Source organism: Erithacus rubecula, assembly GCF_903797595.1.
Source record: "Erithacus rubecula genome assembly, chromosome: 5".
In the NCBI taxonomy this organism is placed as follows: domain Eukaryota; kingdom Metazoa; phylum Chordata; class Aves; order Passeriformes; family Muscicapidae; genus Erithacus; species Erithacus rubecula.
In genome coordinates, this window is record NC_136687.1 from 5426580 (window position 1) to 5452028 (window position 25449).

General features: G+C 38.4%; 1 protein-coding gene across 7 annotated transcripts in view; it reads right to left on the reverse strand.

The window, feature by feature from the left end:
• Positions 1–25074, reverse strand: part of CTBP1 (C-terminal binding protein 1) — a 230912-nt gene extending 205838 nt beyond the window's left edge. For 2 of the 7 annotated variants that reach the window (XM_079306604.1, XM_079306602.1), the window contains exon 1: positions 24950–25074. The gene's annotated coding sequence lies outside the window, so the exon portion shown is untranslated. Of the gene's footprint in view, positions 1–20667; positions 20931–24949 lie in introns of those variants that run through there. The other 5 variants (XM_079306593.1, XM_079306594.1, XM_079306598.1 and 2 more) reach the window with 4 other exon arrangements.
• Between the last annotated feature and the right edge of the window lie 375 nt (positions 25075–25449).

Sequence of the window (25449 nt, forward strand, 5' to 3'; positions counted from 1 at the left end):
ACCCTTGAGCCTTCTGCTGTGAGATGTCTCCCTCACACTTGGGACAAGCACCCCTTGAAACATCAGCAAATTCATACAGTGCTTCACAACCTTGTACCAATTCAAACTCTAGAGTACCTCCAATGCCCAAGTAGGCACCCTCACTGCTCAACTATTAAAGCTTCACAAGAAAAAAAAGATAAAGATTTGGCATCACCCACATGTTTTATACAGCATCCCAAAATGCTTTACAACCCACACCTCTCACTACCAAGTGTTTAAGCAAAGCAAGTCTAGAATAGGCTGCCTTCTACTCATCTGGTTACATCTGAGGCACAGCACAGGGGAGAATTCAAAGCTGAAAGGGGTGGGACAGAAAGTACAAGAGACTATTCTGTAAGAAAAAAGGACACCCAGCTGAGGCAGAGACCTCAGGTCTGGTTATCTGCTTTTGAATTAATTTTAACATTTAGTAGAAAGCACTCAAGATATTTAAAAAATAAATTAAAAAAAAAAAAAAAAAAAAAAAAAAAAAAAAAAGCAGCAAATTTGTCAATTCAACTTCCAAATAGGTTATTCAAGATGATCATACTGCCAAAGGTAAGGAGGCAGTGTTCATTTCCCAGCTTCATGGCACACAAACAATTAGTGCAAAGCCAGCATTTCTACTGCCTTATTCTCAAGCTGCAGAAATATTTCTCATGAAAGTATCCCACTAAGCCAGTAAACAAATACATGTTACCACCTGCTAGAAACTGTTCACAGCACACTGTTCAGAGAGCAGTGCAAATCTGCTTGTGCCATGTGTAGAAGCTGTAAACTACTTGTCTAACTTGGCAAAGAGAATATTAGGGAAACTTTACAAGTCTCTGCACTTGTTTATGATGAGACATTAATTTATATCATTCCTGATTAGATCCATGTGAATACTTTTGATCTATAAATAAGACTCCCTGTTGAACTACATGAAGCTAATTCAAAACAAGACATTCTTTTGCTGGAATGTGAGCAGCCGTGCAAAAAATAATTGGGATTGCTAGTCAAGGACTTCCATTTCAAAGTATTCCCCATGTAAATATGTTTTTTTGCTCTACTCTGCAATCCGTTATTGTATTCTATTTAAAGTATATTGTAACTCCTTGATGTCGTTAAAGAGCTGAAGGCAGAGATCCTTTTTCCTCTTTGCAGAGGAACCCACCAGTGCTCCAGCCTCTCACAAATGATCTGTTTTATCACAGCCAGTATCAGAGCACAGAGCAACACAGTTTAAACTCACAGAATACAATTATAGAATAATCATCATATGACTATAAAGAGCTTGAAAAAACAAACTCTTAAATGTGCCCAATAGTGACTCTTGAAGCAGTTCTTAGTATTTTCTCTTGCATCAGGTCTTTGGATGTACTTTACCTAGCTATAATCTCACTTTAACTTTCATTCCATTCCTGAAACTCAGCCATCTGTTATGCCTGAATTGCTGTATCAGTCTATCTGTTATGCTTTCCAGCAACATAAATTTCTTACTTTGTCAAGTCTCAAGCATGAATTACAATTTCTCCAGTGAATAAAGCAAAAATTAAATTTAAAGTCTCAGCATGATCAAACATCCTCCCACTGTCCAGATATGTGGGCTCTGAAAACACAGATTTGTCTTCAGAAGACTTTAGAAAAAAAAGCATTGAGAATGAGCATTTGCTTTCCCTGGCTGTAATCCTCTCTTTATTACAAGGTCCCTTGGTAGCCTCCAGTTACAGCAGTTACACACCATAAAAGTCAAGAGCTGAAATTAATTTTTCTTTAAACTTATTATTTACAACAGGAAATGCTTTTAGTCAATTCTAAGTAGGAAGTTACAACTTTTATTGATAGACTTGCAGTTGGTCAAAAATATTCTAGGATGTTCAGTCCCCAAAAAAGTGGTTTAGGGTCACTTTTCAATGGATTGGCAGTAAGCAGTCAAGAGATAGCTCCCTGATAATGAAACTTCTAGTTAAAATCACTTTATCACTGGTTATAGCTAAAATATTTAGTTTTATTAGTTCTAGTTTTATATTGGTTATTTTTTGAAAACTCTGATATTTAACAGCTACATATTAGGGAAATAAAGGAATAAAATGTTTAGAGACTCAAAAAACACTTAATATCCAACCAAAGAGTAAGCAGTTATTTTCCATAACTTATATTAAAATCAATGTAAAACTTACTTAGTAGTAAAAAAACATAGTTACTACATGCATCCCAAGTTCTCTTTTCAAGGCTTGTTCTTAGTGCCTTATCAATTACATTTTAGTGCACAGAAAATTTAATTGACACAATTAAATCAGATTAAATTAACATGATTAAGAGTGTAAAATCAGGCATATCAAAGTTAGGAAACACTAAAATTAGAAAGTAACATGCTCTGCATTTTTCTAAATAGGAAGAGACTTTATGAGAGAAATCCCACCTTACTCCTCAAGAATTTGTTTATTGTACACTATTCAAATCCTGCTCCCAAAAAAAGAAAATCCTAATGTGCTTTTCTGTGGCAGTTTCAACTTTAATATCTGAATACTCATACATTAATTTATTTCCATAGAATATGTATTGTGAAGAAAGCATCTTTTGCAATCTGCAAAATAATGAAACAAAGGTACAAGAGGGTTAAATTCAGAGGTATTAAATGACTCAAATAGCCAGCATAAGATTGTTAGACCTGACTTGTCAAAGGGAATGATTCATACAGCTAAATATCCAAGCCCTTAGAGTACATCACACCATTCCAAAGGTATGGTCAGTCACAGCTGCTAAAAAGAAGGTAATCAAGTGTCTCCCTTCAGTTCTCCCAGACAAGAGATTTCATTCTTCACTCGTACAGCTTGGTGTTTGACTATCCAGCAAGTCAACATATCCCAAAGAACAAAAATAATACTAAGATAACCACAAAATTACTGACTTCTGCTGACTTAGTGAGCTAAACTAGTTTGGCAAGCAGGAGATTTGATGTCAAGGAAGAAAAGTGACATCTTCAGGAGTGGGAGTGGGATTTCCCCTCTTGGAGGCAATTGTTTGTTGGATCAGGTTAAGAACAGGCTGCCAAAGCTGGCAGCTACCCCAGAAAGAAACCATCACAAACCTTTCTAGCAGTGCAAGAACAGAAGAAACATCTGTCTCATTTCCCCAGAAAACAGCTTTTCTGATTTTGACTGATACCCACCACTGTTGCATCCTAAGGAACAGATCCATCCAGAAAAAATACCCACTTCCTGGAAACCAGACACATTCCTAGTTTTGCAGCACAAGATAAAAGAGCTCAAAGCAATGTCTTCTCTTACCATAGTTTGCACTGCCCATCTACAAACCAGAGTGCAGGGCTGCCACAAACAGGCTGCACAGAAATTGACACAAACAAGAAATGACACCTCCAACACACTGAATCAAACAGAAACCCTGCTGACAACAGAATATATAGATAAATAATAAAAGATGTCATCATAGTGAACAGCATATCCATTTACCACAATCTGAGGGCTTTATTCTGGAAACCGCACAAATTTTTTTAGTATGCACCATGCATTCACCAAGTCCTCCAGCACTCTTTTCTAAATGGAAGGAATAAAAATTCTGTCACACGGAACATTACTGACAGTGCAAAGTTTCATATTTGCCATAACAGCTCTGCCACATGGGCAGTGACAATGATGGACAGAGACTACAAAACAAACAGATATAAATTGTCTCTGGGCAACAAGACCAGGCCTTAGGGCTTCACTCCATAAATACTCCCAGCTATGCTGATGCAACTGTTCACAGGAATGCACACTGCAACACAATGCTGAAATGTTTGCCTTTTTTTAATCAAAGGGAAAACAAACAATCCAACAAAAGACCACAAAAATCCCAACCACCTTCCAAGCAGAGTTTACGTCATTATAGAGTTGATACAGCCAAAAGGAATTAGACTTCAATAGAGGAGGAGGGAGGAGGGAGCATCAAACTGTATTTTCACATATGACACATCAGAACAGTGTTTCATTTGTCCTGTCACCATGTGTTTCATTTCCCCTGGTCAATTCAGCATGTGATCTTCGCATTGGGAATGGGAAGGGTTAAAGAACTGAATAATTCAATAGTCCAATTATTTACATTTTCAACTCCTCTGTTCTTATTTTGACAGCAATGTCATTTTAATGGACTACAGGTTCATAGCCAGAACCTCTTTAGCTGACTTTTTGAGGTTTCTGTTTGAATGCAGTGATTATTTTCAGATTTTGATGAAAACACTTGGGGCAAAATTCCAATAAACTAATAATCAGATAAAATTCCAAGCACAATCTTCCCAAATTTCCAACAAGCACTGGAAAGCATGAATAACTGTCCTCTTTTTTCAAATGTTCCTCAGTTGCAGATACATTTCATTCCTCTTACCCTTTTCTGAGAGAGAGAGAAACCTTCTCGATGGAATTCTTGAAAATATTGTAGTGACTTTAAATGTTACATGCAATTTAATTTTAATGCCAATTTTCAAGTTGCCTTTATTTTTCATCTTTCCTTTATTTTTCTATTTGCAACATCCCACACTAGTATAAAATTAACACTTGGCTAATACATTTGATGGATTTGTTAGTCACAAACTGCATGTTCCAACAATATTAAAATGACATTAATGAGAAAATTGCAAAGCTTCTTTTCAAATCAAATAGAGCCTTTTTCATTTACTTTTTTTTTAAATAGCAAATCCCTGACTGAGCTATATTACAAACAAAAAATGTTTGTTTGAAATACTGGAAAGAATTCCATTCTGCTGTTTCCATCTCTTTGTTCCACCTTTGGTATTGCAAATCAGATCAGCTTCTATGCTCATGCCTGGCAATCAATAAACAGTATTCAAGTCTGTATAAATTTTGGCAGTTTGTTGTTGCTTTACTGGCTGTAATTAAAATAACGAGCAATCAAATAGTAACTTAAGTATTGCAAATAAAATAAATTGTGAAACACACAACTTGTTAGCCAGCTTTTACAGAACTAAACATCCAAGTGCTTTTCATATACTCTAGGTATTGCCAGAAAGCAGCGAGTGTGCTGCAAAGTTTCACAAGCTGCTTTATTTAACTTCTCCATCCTGATTATGTTAAACTGACTCTAACCAACTCTCCCACAAGACCCCAGTGAAAGATCAAAAGATCAGAGATCCTACAATTCTATTTTTCATTTTCAAATGCCTGAAATTTAGTTTCTTAATTCCTTTTTAGCAAAAAAAAGTGCAATCCTCATATAGAAGTGTCACCATTCTGAATATTTCAAGGTGAGAGAAAAGTTCAGGACAAATTAAAGCCTTTTGTTAGCTTCCTCCTTTCCCCTCATTTTTAAAAACAACTAATTCTTAAGGCTCCTAGTCAAATGCTTACATGCTACAAATACTTATAACTACAAAAATGTCCTAGTATACTATTTAAAATACCACTAATTTACTGAAAAACACCACTAAAATATATTTATTAAAAAGTATTTTCAAACTTGAATTTAAAGCACTTGACAATTAGACAAAACTTAACTGCAGAAAGGAAAACTTCATAAACTTTTCTGAGAATCAGCATGCTTGGCCCTGCAATTTTCCTATATCAATGTACACACTGAGTATGAAAAATAAGGAATGTAAATTTATGAGTAATGCTAGTAACACAAAGAGATACTCATTATTTTAAATTACAATCTGCAAGCACATTTACAAAACAGTCTGCAAATTTCTTTCCAACTCCTCTAGAGTAAAAGTAAAACCAAATAAGCTATAATTTAAGATTTAGGTAATGCATAGATATTTTTTGTTAATTTTTAGTATACTAGGGAGGTTCAGCATAAAAAGGAACACAAAAAGCAAAGTGAACAACAGAGTAATACCACCTACTTATGATGGTTAAAGCTAATATCAATTCTCTGTACAGAGGATATTTTCAGAACTCATTCTGATAGACAAACATGATTCCTTTTGTGAGTCAAACTACTTCAAAAGTAGCAGGAAAATTTCTGCATAGATATAGTGTTATTTACATGTTTTATTTTAATAAATTTACTACTACAGCACAGTGTCATTTTCTGGAACAGGCCTGAAAGAAATGTAAACCACAGTATAGAGGGCTCAATGAGAGCTCCATTTTCAAGCAACAGGACCACTCAAGGCAATCTGGAGAACAATGGGATACACTCAGCCTCAACAGAATATAAGATTAAAAGCCCAGATTCACTTCTGAACTTGACCAGACTTTTCCAGCAAGGAAAACCCACATGATTCTAGGGGAAGATACCAGATATTCTACTAATTTATTTTTATAGTTTCTTGGCTAAGTGGTTCCACCTGTTTCAATATCCTGAAGCATACTTTCTTCTACAGACATTTGAAAGTAAAAAGGGGGGGAAAGAGAGAAGCTTGAGTAACCTCTCTGGCCATAAATCAGGTTTAAATTAGGAACAACCAAATAAATGACAATTCTTGCCAGACTAACATGGCACATTCCAACAGCCTTGCTCTTGATTTCAGAAGCACTGCCATGTTTCCATGGGCTGGTTCAGCAGCACAAAGCAGACAGTTCTTAAATCATCCAAAAGGAAGTTTCAAGAACTTGACATTGAGAAAGAGGCAGACAAAAAGAACCAGGTCTGAAAGTAAAAAAAAAAAATAAAAATTCAGCTGTATGGTAAAGCTCAAGAATGTATCAGCCATTGAAAACAGTCTGGAAAATAGTCTTCTTAAACCTTTGGATTAATGAACAGTTCAAATTGCACAGTCTAACAACATTTAAGTATTTCCACATCAGAAGTTTGATTTTTTTTTTTTTCCTTAAAATAGCAAGGGAATGCAGTTCCATGCAGACACTACTAAAACAAATCAGCTGTAAAAGAAAAAAAAAATTAAGGTTCTTTGAGTACAAATTTGCAGTAGATAAAACCTTAAATAAAATAATACAGTCATTAGCAGCTGTGTGCTCTAATTAAAAATTCATTTGACCAATTTCATCACACTATTTCTCCAGGTGAAACTTTCAAAATCCAGATTAATTAAATCCCACTTAACTCCAGCCATGAGAATAAAAGAAAAGTTACTGTTTCTCCAGCATAACTTTGAATTGTCTGGCCAGACATATGAGATAGCAAAAAAAATTCCATCAGCCCTAAAATCTTAGGCAGAATTGCCCTTAAGGACAAACACATAAATCTAATCATCAAATTTCTGGGCACAGGTTTCAGGTGGAACAGTAAATACACAATTCTCCTCAAGAGGCTCATTAGGTTCACTCATTTGGTGTGACTAAGCCCATGATGGGAGCACATGAAGGTTTTCTCATTAGATTTCTCATCTTCAGAGGGATGGGAAGGGAGAAAGGGGGGGTGTCCATGAAGGGATGCAAACAATAAGAGTGGAGCCTGACCCATGCAGCCCAATTCCCACCCACCTGTCCTGGAAATTCAGCATCTAAATCAGTGCCTGGGCAGAGGATGAGGTCTGCAAATGCTGAGCTTCCACTGCCCAAGCAGCAATTGCACAATAATACAACAGTAGCTCTGGAAATCAAGAAGAAAAATTTTTAAAAACTCCAATTTCTGAGAAAACCACTTAGTTCATGTGGAAATATGGACCATAATGAACTCCCAAATGCTTCAGCAATATAGTCATGAATAAACCCATGGGGGCTGAATAAGCATTTACACAAATGCACTCAGAGAGTTCATAAAATAGCAGATTAAAAAAAAATTAAAACCACAGGATGAAAACGTTCCAGAGCTGCATCTCATATCTTTAAAACCACACTGTAAAATAGGCAAAGCTGGCACACTCTGAAGAGAGATTTTTTGAAAAGGGATGAAAACCCAAAGACAGATCACACCAACTCATTGACTGGTACTCCCAAACAACTTCCCACATGTGTCCTTGCACACATTAGAAAGTATGAAAGAAAACTTTAATGAAATGGGCAGATTGAATCTTTAACTGACAGCTCACAGCACTCATAGCTTCACACTAGAATTTGGTTAAACATTCATTGCCAACAATTGACTGCCCCAGAACATACATGCCAAAAAACAAAACATGCTGACAGAGTTATATCCCTTCATTAAAAGGCACAATTGAAAAAAAAAAAAAAAAAAAAAGGTGAGAGGTACTGAAACTTCTCATAGTTGTGCTGTTCTATTCTTAGGTTCATAGAAAAAGTAACTGGAAGGGAGAGCTCAAGAGATCATCTGCCTTGTTACCTTCCCAAACCCAGATCACCTTCCCTCAATCCACACAGAGTTGCCTAAACAGGAGATTAAAGTTTCAGGTAACAGAGACTGTGTAGGATTTCCAGGCAGAGGACCCCAGAGCTTCTGTACCATTATGCTTAAAAATTAAAAAAAAAAAAAAAAAAAAAAAAAAAAAAATCTGCTGGTTGGATGGTAAAAAAGTTCAGCCTGTCCAACTCTCTCATGCTTTGATCCAAGCTCAGTATTTCTTGTACTCTCCCATCATATCTCTACAAACACTTCTTGCACACTTAAAAGTTGTTACATCAACCTTTAGTAACCTTCTCCTCAGATTAAACTTTAATTACTTCTTTTATCCCTCGTTCCAAGTCAGGTTTTCCAAGACTTAAGTCTACATGACAATTTAATACAATTTAAAAATTAATATAATCTAGTAGAATTTTGTATCTTGGAATGAAATCTGGTGTAAAATGAAATACTGTGAAACAAACAAACAAAAAATCTTGAGAGAATCCTAGAACAGCCTCACATCAAACAAACATTTTATAAAGCTGAATGTGAGAAGGGTTTCTTTGATCTCAGTATTTTAGCCAACCTCAGTATCACTGCAGGTGAAGTAATACATCACAATTCTATCAGTAACTTTCCCAGATAAAATCATGAGCAAACTGACAAACCAGATGCTTTTTCTCAGACAAGTATCACACTGGCACATATCTCCTTATTGCATTGTTTGCCTTCCCTTTTCCTGCAGTACCCACACTGATGGAAAACAAACCTATGAACAGTTTTGTCACCATCTCTACTCCTCCAGGACCACAATACATGAATGGTGTGCAGCTCACACATCTCTCTCATGGCTGTATCAGTTTTTGTCACTTCAAAGAAAGGCATTTCTATAATTACAGATTCATTTCTGTCTCAATATTAAGCATGCTATATTACAAAAACATCTGACCCAAATAAAAGCTGAAAGCAGCTGTTGTTTTTCCAAGATAATTCTTCCAGCAATCACAGAGAAATAGAAAATAGTCACAAAGCTTCTTTCAAGTAAAAGTGAAATTTAATATTTTTGAGATTATTCCCAAACTTTAGGTCTTGAATATTGAAAATCCAGTCTCTAAATAACATTATTGCCTGTTCTAGCTCAGAAAAGGACTTTATGTCAGACAGACTTTTATTAAAAACAACTTGTCTTAACACCTTCGTTGATTTCTCACCAATATTCACCATCATATTTTTGGTCACTACAGACAATTTCAGAATCCAATGTACACAAAGAACCAGAAGTAACTAACAGAAACACAAACCAAAAAGGAATACAAAGGAATCCCAAATGCATTATCTTAATTTTGTCCTGGTAATCTCTTGGCCATATCATGACTTACACCACATTTCTGCACCCCCAAGATATTTTCCCAGTGATTCCAGTGGAAGTGGAAGGAGGAAACTGTGTTCAGCTTTAAGAGGAACAAGGCATTATGATACCAGTGATTTGTTTTAATACCCAACAGATGTTAACAAGGTTTTATATTGCTTGGCAGGGTTTTGCTGTGCTGTAAACCCAAGACACAAGACAGAGGTGGTGGTTTTTGCCTTACCTTTCAGGTCTATGTCATCTTTGTAGCTCATCGACCATAATCCAAATCCATTAAAGCCACATCAAACTATCAGAAAGCTACAATCACCAGATAAATGTGACTATCACCTTGACCTATGACTTGATCAGCACCAGATACAACAATAGTTTTACACAACAAATTGAATCTAGAGCAATAAAAGTTTCTATGTCATCTTTAAATCACACGTTTTCTTTCTGCTGTCTTGAAGTATGGAGATCTATAATTCATAAAAGCAGCAACCACTTCACCCAGGAGACACAAGCCCTGAGATATCAGTCTTGTTTTAACACAAATTTCTAGAACACTCAAGGGTTCACCTGATTTCTTTTTTTCAGTGACCAAAGAAGAATCTAAGCATTTCCTGCATCAATTCCTCCCAAAAAAACATACTTCCCCTACAGAAGTGCACCTCTGCCTCATGTGCATGCCCACAACCAACCATCTTCCTAAAAATTATATGGCATTAGAACTAAATGTAACAGCTGTTTAAATGTCATAAAATCACATCTGAGCCTTATGCCCCAAAACCAGGTAGAGGAGGGAAAAAATTCTCTTTTTTTCTGAGCTCATTCAAACACTTGAAACAGAAAGTTTCTTAATAATTTGAATACCACAGCATAATTCCTAACCTGCCACAAGCCCACAATGAAGGTGCCACACTTTGAAACACAGAAAACTGAAAATTGACAGCAACCCTCTCTTGTTTTTTGTGCTTTCACATATGAAAGAGTTAACAAAAATAGAGTTAACATAAATACTTAAAATACTTATGTTCAGTCTTCTTTCTACCACATCACCCCACACATCCTCCCTAATCCCAAACAAAGAATATTAGAAAGAACGTTTGGGTCAATGCCAATTTTTTAACATGGAATTGTGACATACCTGTTATAACATCTCATATTACATGACCATGTTTAAAATGCTTTATGACATTATTGATATTATAAAGCCTGCATCTCCAAACAGCCTAAATCAAGAAGTCTTTCTGTGCTTAGAAAAACAGTAACCTGTGACATACAATACCTCGAGTCTGGAAAGCAAAAATAAGCAAATCACAAATGATTAGTAGTTTATTTCAAATCTTGAAATAGCAAATCCCTAGTCAAAAAGAACAGTAAAATGGAATCGTGCCCACTTTGACAAACAGCAGCCACAAAAATAAGGTGGCAATTTCACACTCCCTCTTGCACTGTAATCTAAGTGACTCTATCATATCCTCCCAAGGTAAGGGATTTACAAGGTATCAAAGAACCATCACTAACAAGGAAAAAGCAATGCAAAAAATGAATAGGGAAGTCTTCTCACTGCAGAGGATGTGGGCTGCATCAACTCTTGCCATTTGAATGCATGATTTTATTTCCAGGCTCAGTGAATTTTCTGCTCTGCTTGAATAGATGTTAGGTCTTGGCAATCCATCTCCACAACACACAGAAAGGAGAAGATGAAGACTGTAAATTTTACAGTTTAAGTACTAAGTGCAGTTGGTGAAAGGATCCCAGGTATTTTCTCTAGAAAAGAGGAAAGGTCATATATTGATCATCTGATGACTACTGAACTTGCTATAGGACATGTTTAGCTCTGAAGGAGAAGAAAAATCCATTGCAGCTTCTACTTTCAGCAGGATACATAGACATTGATGAGTCTGAGTCTTCTTTCTCATTAGTATGACAAAAAGAATGGTGGATATTTTTGAGACCACCATCTATTATCACCTATTATCACCTGCAACCCCTTAGTCCCTCAGAGCCCACAAAAACCTTTTACCACAACCTCAGCACATCACTGCCATGTTACTGTTTGTTCAAGTGTCAGCACCACTCATCAGCACCACAGGTCAGATTTGCAGAGAACTTGCTGCTCACTCTCACAGTTCTTTAACTACTGCTTCAGTGAATCCATCCTGTTTCACAGTCTGACAAACTCCTCAGCATAAGCTTTTTTTTTTTTTTTTCTCCCTATACTGACACAGTGTCCAATAGAAAACTGGTCTATAACTTGGTTTAAGAAGGTTCTGTAGCCAGGCTGGGTAGACTAACCTGCCACAAAGTTCTACCACACATTTCTGAAAGCAGAAAACTTTCAAGATGCCTTTTTTTGGGGGATTGTACCAGGATCTCTGACAACTCAAACAATGGAAGCTTTTGGCTTGTCAATTCAAATTTCAGATTCTTGTTGTATCTGGGTTTTGCAATTGGAAACATGACAAATTCTTTTCCCACACAAAAACTGCAGCAGGAATTCCCCTGATGTTTGTTCAGCATAACCTTCCCAATTACTTCAGAGTCAGTGTTGAAGAGGGAAACTCACCACAGTGTGCTTTGGGACATGCGACTGTCAACTGCTGAGGATGTTTGTCTTGGACAATGCAGAATACTTCTGCTTGAATGTCATGTTATTTATTTTAGTAGCATAACTAAACAGGGTGTTTGTTTATTCTGCTGACAAGCTGCACCCATAAAGCTTAAGAGATGCACTGCTTTTGACAAGAAAATACTGCTGGAAACCACCTTCTTTGATACATCACTGTTTTGTTAAAACCCCATATAGACACATTTTGTATAGACACCAGCTCCATTATTCATAATGGTTTTATGAAAGAACAATATTCTTCCTTAGAGAATCAGCACACACATAATAAAAGACAATTTCTTTGTTACTGCATAGTGATAGCTAATGTGCAAGTATTTTATTTCATTTAAAATTTGAAATGAATTCAGTTTTAATTTAATCTCAAGTTAACTGTCTTATCCAGAGGTATGCATCAATGCTGAACAACTAAAAAAATACAATGCTGAATTGCAATCTTCTGTTTTATCCTACCTTTTTTACTGTCAGTCTTGACATCAATGTGAACACCAATTTGAAAAAATACTGAACTGCACTGCAAACTGTGTAAAACTTTCATGGCACTGAAACCAATACACAGGGTTATTTTAACACCATTTCCAAATTAAAATTTTACTGCAGTCTCCCAAGCTGATGAAATATGTAACACTTTTGCTATCAAAGTGCAGCAAGTCAAAGCTGGAACTCTACAAATACCTCTTAAAAATCACATTAAAATTATCTGATCCTTTTAATACCTAGTGTTTACATCACACCTTTCATTTCAAGGCTCTAAAATGCATGCAAAGACTGATAATAAGAAAAAAAATTAAGAGAAAAGCACTAGATAGGTTCCTTACTGTAGGCAGACTTTTCAGGATGATGGGGCAAAGTAATATCTGCACTGCATATTTTTAGCCATTTTGCAGCTAATAGGCTTATTCAGATGTTTTTACTGCATAGTCAATGATTACTATTTGCAACAATAGTGACTGTCATTTTTAATTAGCATTGGGTAACAGCCTACTAACATAAAAGACTTTCTACAGGTTACAGTAAATAACCACGGGGTTATAAAAAGCCCTCAGAGAAGTTCAGGTATACACTGGTTTCCTGGACTGCAACACACACAATAATTTCTTCCAGAACTATACAAACTTGGTCACTGGAAACCATGGCCAATTTTATACCAATTATGAATTTAGGAAAGAAGACTGTAACTACAGTGAGCACATTCTAGAAAGTACTGCCTGCACCTCTAAAAAAAGACCATTGTGAACCTTAGTGATAAGAAAGGTCATAGAATCATTTAATATCCCAAGCTGGAAGAGACCCACAAAGATCATCAAAGTGGAATACTGGATGGTAAATGGTAACATGTTTTAATAATCACAATTTAAAGCCAAATGATTAAATTAAGACAACGCCTTTCAGGAAACCAAGTCATCCCAATCTGAAAGTAACAGCTGAGACTCTACACAAAAGCCCTCACTTTTTATTACACAAAGCTATTAAATGCATCACAAAGGAGAGGTACGAACTTTAAGAAAGAGTTGGAAAATTGTCACCAGATATGAAAATAGTTAGTGTTTCAGGTGCAGATCACTTCTTATCAAACATTAATTTCCAATTATGACATTGTCAGAATCACCTGTAAACATCATTATGGAAATGGCTGTCAACCAGAGAAGTGGTTTCCAAAAAATCTCTCCAATCCAGCTGAGGATATTGCTCCCAAAACATACATCAGAAATGCACAGCATGGTGCCCTGCACATTTCAGCCTTACCTTCCAATTGTCAAAATGTCATCATCTTTTCTCAAAACACTAGAAAATATTTTGTACTCTATGTCCTTTCATATAATTTGAGGTACTCCAGCTGACAATACTCTGACTCATCAATATTATGCAGACGGAAATTGCCCACAAAATCAAAGCACCAGGATAGAAAAGAGCTGGCAAGGAGTTGTTTATTGAGGCAGAAGCAATCATAAACACACTGAGGAACTTCCCAGACTGTACTCATAATTCTCATTAGAACATGCTGTCCCTAGGTTAGGAGAAGGGTCAGTTTAGCATTTTATCCTGCAGACCTCTACAGAAAACACCCATTTACATCTTCAGGCTTGCTAATAGACTGTCCCTCTCTCCCAAGAGGGATCTGGACAACCACAATTTACAAACCAACTCAAGACCAGACTGCTGTGCCTTTCCTTACCCAATTCTGAAATTGCTCCAGCTAGAAACACATCCAAAGGAATAGAAAATCTTACTGGCATTTCCAAGAAACCTGTTAGTAGCAGGCAGAGAAACTGCCAATGGGCTCTAAATCAGAAAAAGAAAGTTATGTATATGCATTTAGAACACATTACTGCAAGACAAAACACTACCAATCAATTACAAACACTGAAAAAAACAATGCAGAACAGAAGTAAAGATGCAGTCAAATACAGAACAGAATCAAATGCAAGCACACAAAACTAAAAATGACATTAAAGACTGCTGGAAATACCTGCCATACTTACCAATGCATCTACTAACTTTGGTGTGCAATGCTAATTAGAAACTTAAATCTATTCCTTCAACTTGTGCACTCTGCTGATAACTTCTTGTTCTCTCTAGGTTTATACTGCTGCCCACAGCAGGAGCAGGCAATCCTTTCTGTACAAGCTTTTAGCATTTCCACAGGGTTAGGTTCTCCCATAATTAGGTGGGCAGAAATGCTCAAATTAAAAGCAATGTGACATAGATTTAATTAAGTCTCATTCAAATTAAGTAGCAGTAAGGTGCAGAAACCTTGATACACAGCCAGGATGCAAGTGTGTTTATTTTGATATAGTTTTATAAGGATCAGAAAAGTTACATTTTTAATGGCTCCAAGAGGGATGAACACACCTTGTTTTTGACATCTTAACCAGTCTAAAAACAAAAGGCTAAAAGTTATACACTCTATCCCAAACAGATTAAATTATTTTATCTGCTTAACTTTTAAGGTCCAATGACTCTACAACAATCTTTACCTTCTTCAACCTGACTTCCCAGGAGGTAAAAATCTGCAAAATCCATTTCCTCTCCCACAGTCATAGAGTAAAATGGGAAATGGCAATTGTTTCTCTAGAGAATCCTTCCCAGATACTTTGACCTTAAAAGTAAACAGGATCTTTTCTTTTATTTCTGTGCCAACATTTCAGGAAACACATCAACCTGTGCACAACAATGTAAATGCAACACATCTCTTTCCCTGCTCCTCACAGTCTGAACTCCACTGGTCACCACTCAACTCACCTTGAATGATTTCATGGACTTTTTTTCTGTATTTATTTGTACCAGAAACCTTAGGAATGATACAGTAACTGCATTAGATCAAATTCACATCAATTACATGATGTTTCAGAAAAAGTCAGAATGACTATCATTCCCTCATACCACTCCCTCACTGCAGAGATGAAGGATGAAAGAAGAGAGGATCTTAGAAGTTGTCATTTAAAGAATATATTATTCTAAGTATTTTTAAGTAGAGCATTTCTTTATCTCTACTTGTCTGTCACAGCTCAGCATAAACAAAGCACCAGAAAAGATACACATACATTTTACAGTTCAAAAGAAGATATGAGATATGTCACACCATGCTCTTTCTGGAGGAATATCAGTAAGCAAAGCAGGGAATTTATGAAAGATCTACAAAAAACAAAAAGGTATGCAAAAGCTCTCAAACCATCATTATTTCCTTGTAAAATACTGTGAGTATATTCTAGTTCACACAGGCACTGACAGATCACATTATTCCAGGTTAACTTTCCTCAAAAAAATCCAAACATGGATACCTGAGAAAGGTAGAGAAATACCTCAAGAAGACAATATAAATTAGAATGATTTCCACAGAAATACCACATGATCTTTACTCTTCTAAAGGGAAACTGTCATGGAGTTGCTGCTCTAAGATTTAACAAGATAATGAATGACATAATTTACAAGACAAATCATACACTCAGTTTCTCAAATCTACAAGAATCCTTCTCCACACACATACTTCTTACTGAGAAATATAAACAGAGGCTGTTTGGATACAAAAGCTTTTATTTATTCTATTTTTTATGTGCTAAGACATATTCCAGGCACTCTGTACTCAGAAAATACCATTGTATGAACAAATTTTACAAACTAAGCCATATTGTCTTGTTCTCTAGATGAAGAAAAATATTCCTTTCAAATGGAATACTGTTGCAAAAATTGTTTTTTAATATTAAAGTTCTTTTTAGAATAAAACCTTATCCTTTAAACAGAAAATTAAAAGTATACTTTTAGAAGTGTTAGGGGCTATTTCAATTATCAAAAAAAAACACTCCAAACCAAACCACAGCAATTTATCATTTTCAGTACCAAAACACTGATTCTGCTGTCTACAAAGATAAAGATACAAGTCGATAACTGAAGCAGGGTCACACATGAAGGAAACTGTAAAAAGCTTAACTACAATTTGTACTTCAAACTATGATTTCCTAAATTTTGTCATTGAGTTTTACATGTAAATGCTCTTCTCTGGCAATTGATTAAACTGATCAGATTTGGCAAGTCACAAATGAAAAGCCTTATTGTGACCTGTGATGAATAACTTGTACAGGCTGACAGTCTAGTTGAATTCTTTCTGTACTGTCTCATGATTTTCAGCATTAAACTACCCCCATGTACTCTACACTGCACCTGAAACCAATTTACACAACTTCATATAAAGTGCAAATGGAGCAAGAATCATCTCTCAAATACCTGAGAGCACTTCAAACTTCACATCCCAATGGAGAATTTCCATGCCTGCTCTCAAAAGGAACAAGGCAAATACTGCAATGTTTAGTGCTGAAAACCTCTACTCATTTCAGCAGCCCCAGTGACTTCAGTGAAATTACTCAGCTCTTTGAGGGTGAGCACAAACACAGCCATTTGCACAGGACTTCTCTTTCTTGTAATCTATGAATTTATTTGGGAGGGCAGAGGTTCTCCAATACTAATGTAAACAGACTCACCGAGGAAATGGAGGTTGGTTGTTTTTTTCCAGCATCCTAAGATGCTGCTAAAACTACTCTTCTGGCTGGATCCCAACAGAGCACCTGAACAACTCAATAAAGGCCCATCTTTTGCTCAAGATCTAAACCAGACATGTATCATCTGTCAATACTCACTCTCGAGGTACTAACCAGCCAGCTGATAATCAGCTGCCCTTCAAACCCCCCATTAGTCACAAGTGTCTGAAAAAACCTCATCAGCACTAACACTGAATTTTTTTCTGGAAATATTTTGTTATCAAATCACTAGTATTTTAATTTTTTTTAATGTTTTAGGACTTTTGATGCAAGTATGCCAGTATCCACCACGTGTGCTGCTGTTAGACAAAATATTGCTTATCTCAAAATTTCATCAGTAGATATTGAAGGACTTAGCATTACACCTGTTTTGTAGATGGAAAACAGAAGCAGAAAGGTAAATTGACCTGCCCTAATCCAATGGTATTTTTTCCAATTCCACTATTCCTACCCATTAGGTTATACAGTATTCTGTGCCTGAAATATCAGGTAGATTGCTCTTAAATACTATGCATCCTAATAAAAGAGGATGATAAAACAATTTCAAAACACACTGAAAAGGAAATGAATTGTTACACATCAATAGCTACATCTGAGTTTTGCTCTAGATATGGAAGCTTTCTGCTTCAATCTAAAATAACAATCTCTATATAAATTAAAATTTTCCTCTGAAATAATAACCCATTATTGATGCAATAACAATGTACCATTCCATAAATGCCAAGTCTAACATGAAGAAAAAAGCTAAATATTGTCCACTGATAGCAACAATTCAATTACTTTTCTTCCTCTTCCTCCTTATTAGCACAGAATACAATTAGTGAACTTTTAATACCTTTGAAGGAATGACAACTTAAAATAAACTTTAAAAAAATCAATAAAACGTGTTGATCATTCCTGTTGTGAAAACAATCTGTAACAAATGTGAATTTCACTGTTGTTGGGTCTATTTTTTATGAGTTGGCCTCAAGTCCAGAAGCACACATTTCATTCATGGGTTTAACCCTCAGTGTTGCACAGTGATATGAACCCAGTCCCCTGAACAGGTACCTGAAAACACCCTCTTAGAGCAGCTGATAAAGGAAACTGTGGGATTGTGACCCACAAAAGCTCCAAGTGTTTCCCAGCAAATCCACAAACACCTTAAAACTCATAACACCATGTGTCTAGGCTATGCTCAATTACCATTTCCCCTGCAAACTTCTCATAAAACAAGTGTTTTACAACCTCAGTGGGGGCAGGGAGGAGGGGAAAACCCAAAACTTTACAGTACTTTATTAAAGATGTGTCTAATGCATTGCCAAAACCCCAACACTTTAGCATCTATTACTAGAAAGCCAAACACACCTCATGTCCCCCAGATGTTTCCACAGTCACATAGCAAATGTACTTTTCACTATTACAGGGAAATGGTCCCTCTGTGCTGGAAATTGAGCCTGACCTCTCACCTTTTGGTTTTCTAAGCTTTCAAATTGCTAATCACTAATTAGCATCAATGGTGGCTTTCTCAGAACACAGACTTTTATGTGCAAGCACGACAATCCTTCCCATACCCCTTGGAGCTGATCAGCATAATCTGAAGTTCTTCCCTGAGAAGCTCAGGATAACACTGAAGCCTCTCAACTCAAGGAAAATCAGAAACATGGTCCAAGTCTCTCTGGCTGCAGTCCAAACTCCCCCAATATTTACCAGCTAGAACACTAAGCTCTGATTTTATTTCCTACTTCCTATGACCACCATTTTTGAACTTTAAAAAAACCTAAACACGTATCATACACATGCTTAAAAATAGGAATGTGAAGCAATCCAAATAAATCAATATTGCTTTAATCTGCAAAACCCTAAAATTAATTCATTCTGAATAGCAGACTTTACCTGATTTTATGCTGTCGCTTGGTAATGTGAAAATCCATGCTGGGTTCTTCTTTTGTTTTGTTGGAGTAGGAGGATTATTTTAATATGGAGAGGATTGATTTTGTTCCTGTATGCATCAGCTGCTGTTGATATTCCCAACCAGAAAGACTCCTTTCTAGAATTATCATCAATATATATTACAAGAGAGTGTTTACTTCCACCCTGCCTCTCTTTTAAAAGCCTCCACAGTGTTATTTCCCAGAGCAAGGCTGCAGGTCTCCTACTCAAAATTTCTCTTTAGATTTTCTAATCCTTTTCTTCTTAATCTCCATTATAGGAAAAGAAATCCACATATGCATGGTCTGTGGGAAGCTAAGTAACTTTACCTCTCACCATAGTTACCACATCTGATTTAACCACTGGCTCCGGACATTGAATCATTGTCCTTTAAGATTTCAGATTTTATTTGTGTATGCCTCGATACATTCATCAAGCATAAAATTCTACAACCAGACTGATTTTAATATCATTAGTAGACAATTACATTTCAATTTATGCGACTGTAAGATAACACACCATCCACCTCTGCTATTTCTGTAATGTGTGTACTGCTGTTTTCCAGGATCTCCGAAGCAAAAAGGTTGAAATGTGCTTCTATGACCGTTATTGACAAGGTTTTCTGTCTAATCCAGTTCCTCGAATGATTCTGAAACAATGTTACATTCAGATTTTCATTAATGTGCTCAACTATTCTATTAGACTTTTTTGTTTCTCATGGTAACCAATATTATTTGACTTAAGGGAAGCTGTTCAAATATTTAAAGGCACTCCGAGATGGCAGGAGTTTATCTAGGAGCATACATGTTGTGTCACAGATATTCCTTTCCTTGCTCTTTTGGATTGCTCCCCCCCTTCTCCCCCCTCTCCAAAAACAGTAGCAAACAAATGAGAATCTCGACCTGCCACACTGCACCGGGAACGTGCTCACTTCATCTGTTTATGTAAATATTCAAGTTACAATGGGCACATTTCGAAACCACAGGCTCGGTAGGTAAAACAGATGCTTCTTACGTTCCTTCATATGCACTGAATCCCTCTGCCAGAATCGCCAGGCGCAACGCAAGAACTCAAGTATAAACATCTGCAACACCTCTCTGTTTTGTTAACATTCTTTCACACGTTTTCTTGCTAACTCCAAAAAGGCTCGACAGTGTGGAAAAAAAAAAAAAAAAAAAAAAAAAAAAAAAGGCAGGGGTGGGGGGGAACCAACAAAACCAACAACAAACACTGAAATTGGAAACATCTGCGAGATAGCTACGGAAAACGGAATGAAACATGAATAAACAAAAACATGGCGAAAGTGGCCTGAGGTTGTTACACTGTCAGATCATTTTTCCAAGCCCAACATCAAGGCTTTTGTTACAACCAAAGCGGTCATTTGCATGGAGAACCAACAGGGTTTCTCGTCCTTCGGCACACACACACACACCCCCCCGGAGAGCGGCGGTGCCCGGCCCCGGCTCCCCGGCCCCGCGGCCGATCGCGCCCCGGCCCCGCCGCGGAGCCCCCGCGCCCCCAAGCACCGCACCAACCTCGGGAGCGCTGCCCCAGCCGGAGTTCTCTCCCTCTCTTCCCTTTTCTGCTCTGCTGTTGCTGACAAGATCAGGCTGAGATTAACAAGTCCATGCTACTCTGCCAACCTCGCTCCTCCGGCGGCTGAACACACACGCCGGGGGCTCGCAATAATACCAAACTTTCGGAAAGTTAAAAATGGAATGGGTTGAAGGAATGTAAAGCACAATGGCAGGGAAGCAGAAAACACTGCCTGGACAATTATTGCAGCAGCACGCAGGGCACTGCTCTGTAGTCAAGGCTGTGTCAGCACTTTCTTTCTAAACCCCCCCATTTTCAGGGGGCTGTAACACAGAAAGGAAAAAAAAGAAAAAAAAAATGCTTATGGTCAAAAATATTGCAGGTAAACCCCCTTCCCTTGGCATTTTAGATCACCCATTTAGACCATTCAGAAAGTTACAGGAGTCTGTGCACTTCGTCAGGCAGTCCCACATGCCTTTTTTTATGCAAATACAAGTCCTTTTATTTAAAGTGAGGCTTCACAAGAATTTGACCTACATTGTGAATGCCCCCCTCGCTTTTCTTTTAATAAAAGCAATATAAAACATATCTTAACATCGAAACCTGGTTTGCAAAAACATGGGATAATTTCTAAGTAAGTTCTACACACACATTGCCTGAAAGACAACAGACTGGTACCAGATAAATGAAAATGCTCCCACAGACGATCCAGCATAGTCTCTACTGAGGTCTCAACCCCAATTCATTATGGTAACTTGGTAACCCAAACTGCTGAGGGCATCTGCATTTTCCCCGGACAAGGAAAGGGTCCGTATAATCATGTTAAAATAAGGAAACAAAGTGTTTGATCTGTATTTACTACTTTACAACTACATTCTAAACTGTGGCATATCAGGGCAATCGCTGCTACTGTGGTTAATTGCTGAGTTTTGGTCGTGGGGGCTTTTCTTTTGTTTGTTTGTTGGGTTTTTGCTCTTGGCAATTTCCTCTCAGATACAGAAAAAAAAAAATTCGCCAGCCTCTTTGCACAAGCCAGATACTTTCTAAGACACTTTTCAGTTATGTTTAAAGTTACAAAATGAAAAAAAAAAAACAAACTCCAAACTGAGAACAATACAGTCATATTACTACTTTCTTTTAAAATAAAAATACACCTTTATTGTAAAGACTGTGCAGCAAGTTGCCCAAGCCTGCTGGGCAAGAAAACCAAAGCATAAGTCTTGACTGATATGAAATAGCCAAGACAACATGGAGAATACATCATAATAGACAACACCACCACACCCACCTGCTCAGAGCAAGAGAACTCTGCTGAACAGTGGGACAAACTGAGAACAGCACAGGCCTTCACACTCCTGCCTTAGGCCAGTCTGGTCTGCAAACACAAGACATGATGGTGACACACACCCACTCACTTCTGCCACCTGGCACTGGGGTTACAATGGCCACGGAGAGGAAAGAGAAGCAAGTGTGTAAAATCTCAACCCACAGCAGTTTTCTTCAGCGTGTGAAAGCAGAGCACTGAGGATTCTGCTCTACCAAATAACACACAGAGAGTTTATGTTCTTGAAAAACACATAATTTTCATGCAGTGTTTAATGGTAGACAGATGTTTTTCCCTGATCATTAATCTGGAGCAAAGTGGAAGGCTACTGGAAACAGATGAGTGAAGTTCTCCTAAGGTTTGGAGTATTGTGTGCACACTGCTTAAGTTAAACTAATTGCTAATTCACATTAACAAGACACTGAATAAGGACAAACATGAACACATTATGATTCAACTGGACAATACCAAGAAATATGAAATGGAAGCTGATTTTTCATCTTCCTTTTATGACACCAGGGGACAAGGAAAAAATTAAGAAGGTACAGTACAAAACTTCTTAGTAGATCCAACTCCATACTTCCTATTGAAGAATAAAGTGGTAGGATTTATAAGAACTCTAAAACAAAGGTATATAGGCAATTAAACTAAATTTAATTAAATTAAGATTCGGCTTTATAAGTTTGTATGGTAGGTTAAGCAGAAGACATATTTTAACCTAATATAAAAGAAAAAAGTACAACCTTTATATATTAATAACCATACTCAGGAATAACAATAGCCATAAATATTTTGTTTAATTTAGTGAGAAACTACAGATTTTAACAACTTCCAACGATCATTAGCTTAGTTCTCATCCCCACATTTATCACACCAACATTTACACTATAAATCAACAGCTGCAGCCTAAAGCTGAAAACATGCCAGGAATATGCATAGGTTGTATCAATATTTGCACATGGAGCCTTGAACATAAATTAGTTGACACTCAACACTTCAAGCTTCCTCCCTGAAGTTGCAATATTTAAAGGTTAAAGATTAGACATGCTCCCTCTTGTGTTAAACTAAGAATACACGAATACATGCTGTTTTCTCTGACATGATGGTTGCTTGGCCATCTGTTCCATTAAGCAACCCCTTTAGCTCTGGCTACTAATGTCTGACAAAGCTTCACCAATAACCCTTCAGTTTAAAGCCAAACACAGTTTGAGCACATAACCTGGATCTACAGAGTATCCATGTCACATTAAATTCGCTCCTGTATTATCAGAAAGGACCATTAAAAGATTACATATAAACAAAACCTGTTGCAAATAAGTGTCTTGGACAAATACACACATGACTTGATCAATTACAGGGCAAGTCACAGTTCTTAAGTCCCTATAAGCATTACAGAGTTAAGGTATGCCAGGTTCAAACTGCTCAGTATCATTAATCATGTGGAATACTGAAGAGCAAATTTCCTTCTAAATATTAGCTTACGGGATATTTGAGACAGACAGGAAGAACAGGAATATTTTACAATGCCACATAATTATGTTTGCAGATGCAGCAACAATTGAGCAAAGTTTTCGATCCTCCACCCAAGCAGCTCAGGGCAAACCATTCCCTGTACAGAACCTTAATGGAGTCAAAATCCCCCTTATAAAAATCCTCTTGCAGGATCTGGTCCCAAGATCGTGTCTAGGCATGAATGCTAATCCCAGGTGTAACACAAAGGTTTTTACTAACACACTTCTCAAAGGTTTTGCACCTGGCGTGGGCTTGGTAAATTATATTGAGGCATACATTTGCTGGTTATGGTCAGCACAAGGCTAAAATCTAGGGCAGCTGTGAGTAAGTATCAGTAAATAGATCAGAGTTGAGAGCTGAAGAGAATCCAACACTCAATTATATGACTTCCCACATTCACTTTTATTTACCCCCATCCCTTTGTGGTGGACAGATACTTTCAGTGCAATGAGGTCCATGCACATCAGAAATAATGCCACCAAATATCCTAAAAAAACATATTTGCTCTTTCAAACTATAAAAGTCAAATGCGTTCGCTCCTCCTGGAAGTATTGGTGTTTATTTTCCCACAGACTTCTGCAAGCTAGTGAAAACATAACCATGTTGAGGGAGCAAAAAACCATCACAGTTGTTGATCGAGTCAGGTTTTGGGGTCTCTTTAAAGCCTCAGATTCCAGCATAACACTGCTTGAAGCACTTTTGCTGCCAGTGCATCAAGAAACTAAACTTTTGACACCGACTTCAGCAGCAGAACGAAGTTGGTATTTGCTACACGTGCAGGTGCTGCGGGCACGTTTCCCTTCTGCTGCAAGCTTGGTGTGGGGAAGGTCTGTCTGTCTGTCTGTCTGTCTGTCCCAGCGCCCCGCGCCACGCTGGGGGCGCCCAGGTGACAGCGAGGAGCCGAACATCGACACGCCGCCCGCTACGCATTACCCAGAAAGCAGCTTTTAATTAGGTTCGGCACTCCAAGAGTGGTTTTATTCCCTCGCACACACAAGTAGGAACTCTGCTGGAAAACGTCCCTTTTTTTTTTTTTTCTTTTCTTTTTTTTTTTAATGGAAACACTCACGTACGTCCGGCAGAGGAATTATGCTCGCTTAAACCAGTGCTTGTCACCTCAGAGGGACCGGCCAGAGGTCAGCGGGTCACGCAAAGCCTCTGAGGGCAGCCATGGAGATCCACGGCTCGCCGGGGATCCCGCCGGGAGCCCGCGCACCCGGCTCCGGCCGGAGCAGCCCCAGCTCCGCACCTGTAGCGCCCGGGGCAGCGGGGGCGGCAGCTCCGCTCCCCGGCGCGGCTGCGAGGGCAGCGGGACCCGTGAATGGACCACCAGAGACCGCGGCGGCCGGACGGAGCCACCCCCCTCCCCACCCAGTCCCCCGCGGGGCGGGCGGGACCGGCCCGGCTGCGGCGGGAAGCTGCGCCCGCCCCACGCCTCCGCTCACCGGGGAAACTCGGCGCCGGCCCGGGGAGCCGAGGGCAGGGGGCTGCCGCCGTCTCCGCTATTTAAACCTCTTCCCGCCGTCTCCGCCTCACTGGCTCCCACTCGCTCCCTCCGCCCCGCGGAACTCACGGGGGGCGGCCCCGCCCCTCCCGATGTACACACAGCCACACGCCGCCCGCCGCCCCGCCCGCCCTCCCCACATGCGCCTCCCATTGGTTCAGCAGCCAGCCCGTCAATATAAGAGGCTACAGCATTGGCTGGCGGCGCTGTCGATCATAGCGCGCCCCGCCCCGCGCCCCGCCCCTCCTCTTCCCGGACACCTCGGGGGTGTTAAAACGGCCGTTTGAAGTCGCCAGCAAAATTTACTTTTAGGCCCCGCCCACAGAGCCCCAGACCACATTCTGATTGGGCCATGGGAAATCGCTCTCTGCCTCCACTGAGTGGCTGGGTGTCCATAACCCCCAAATCCCGCCTATCCCGATGCCGTAATCCCATTCGATT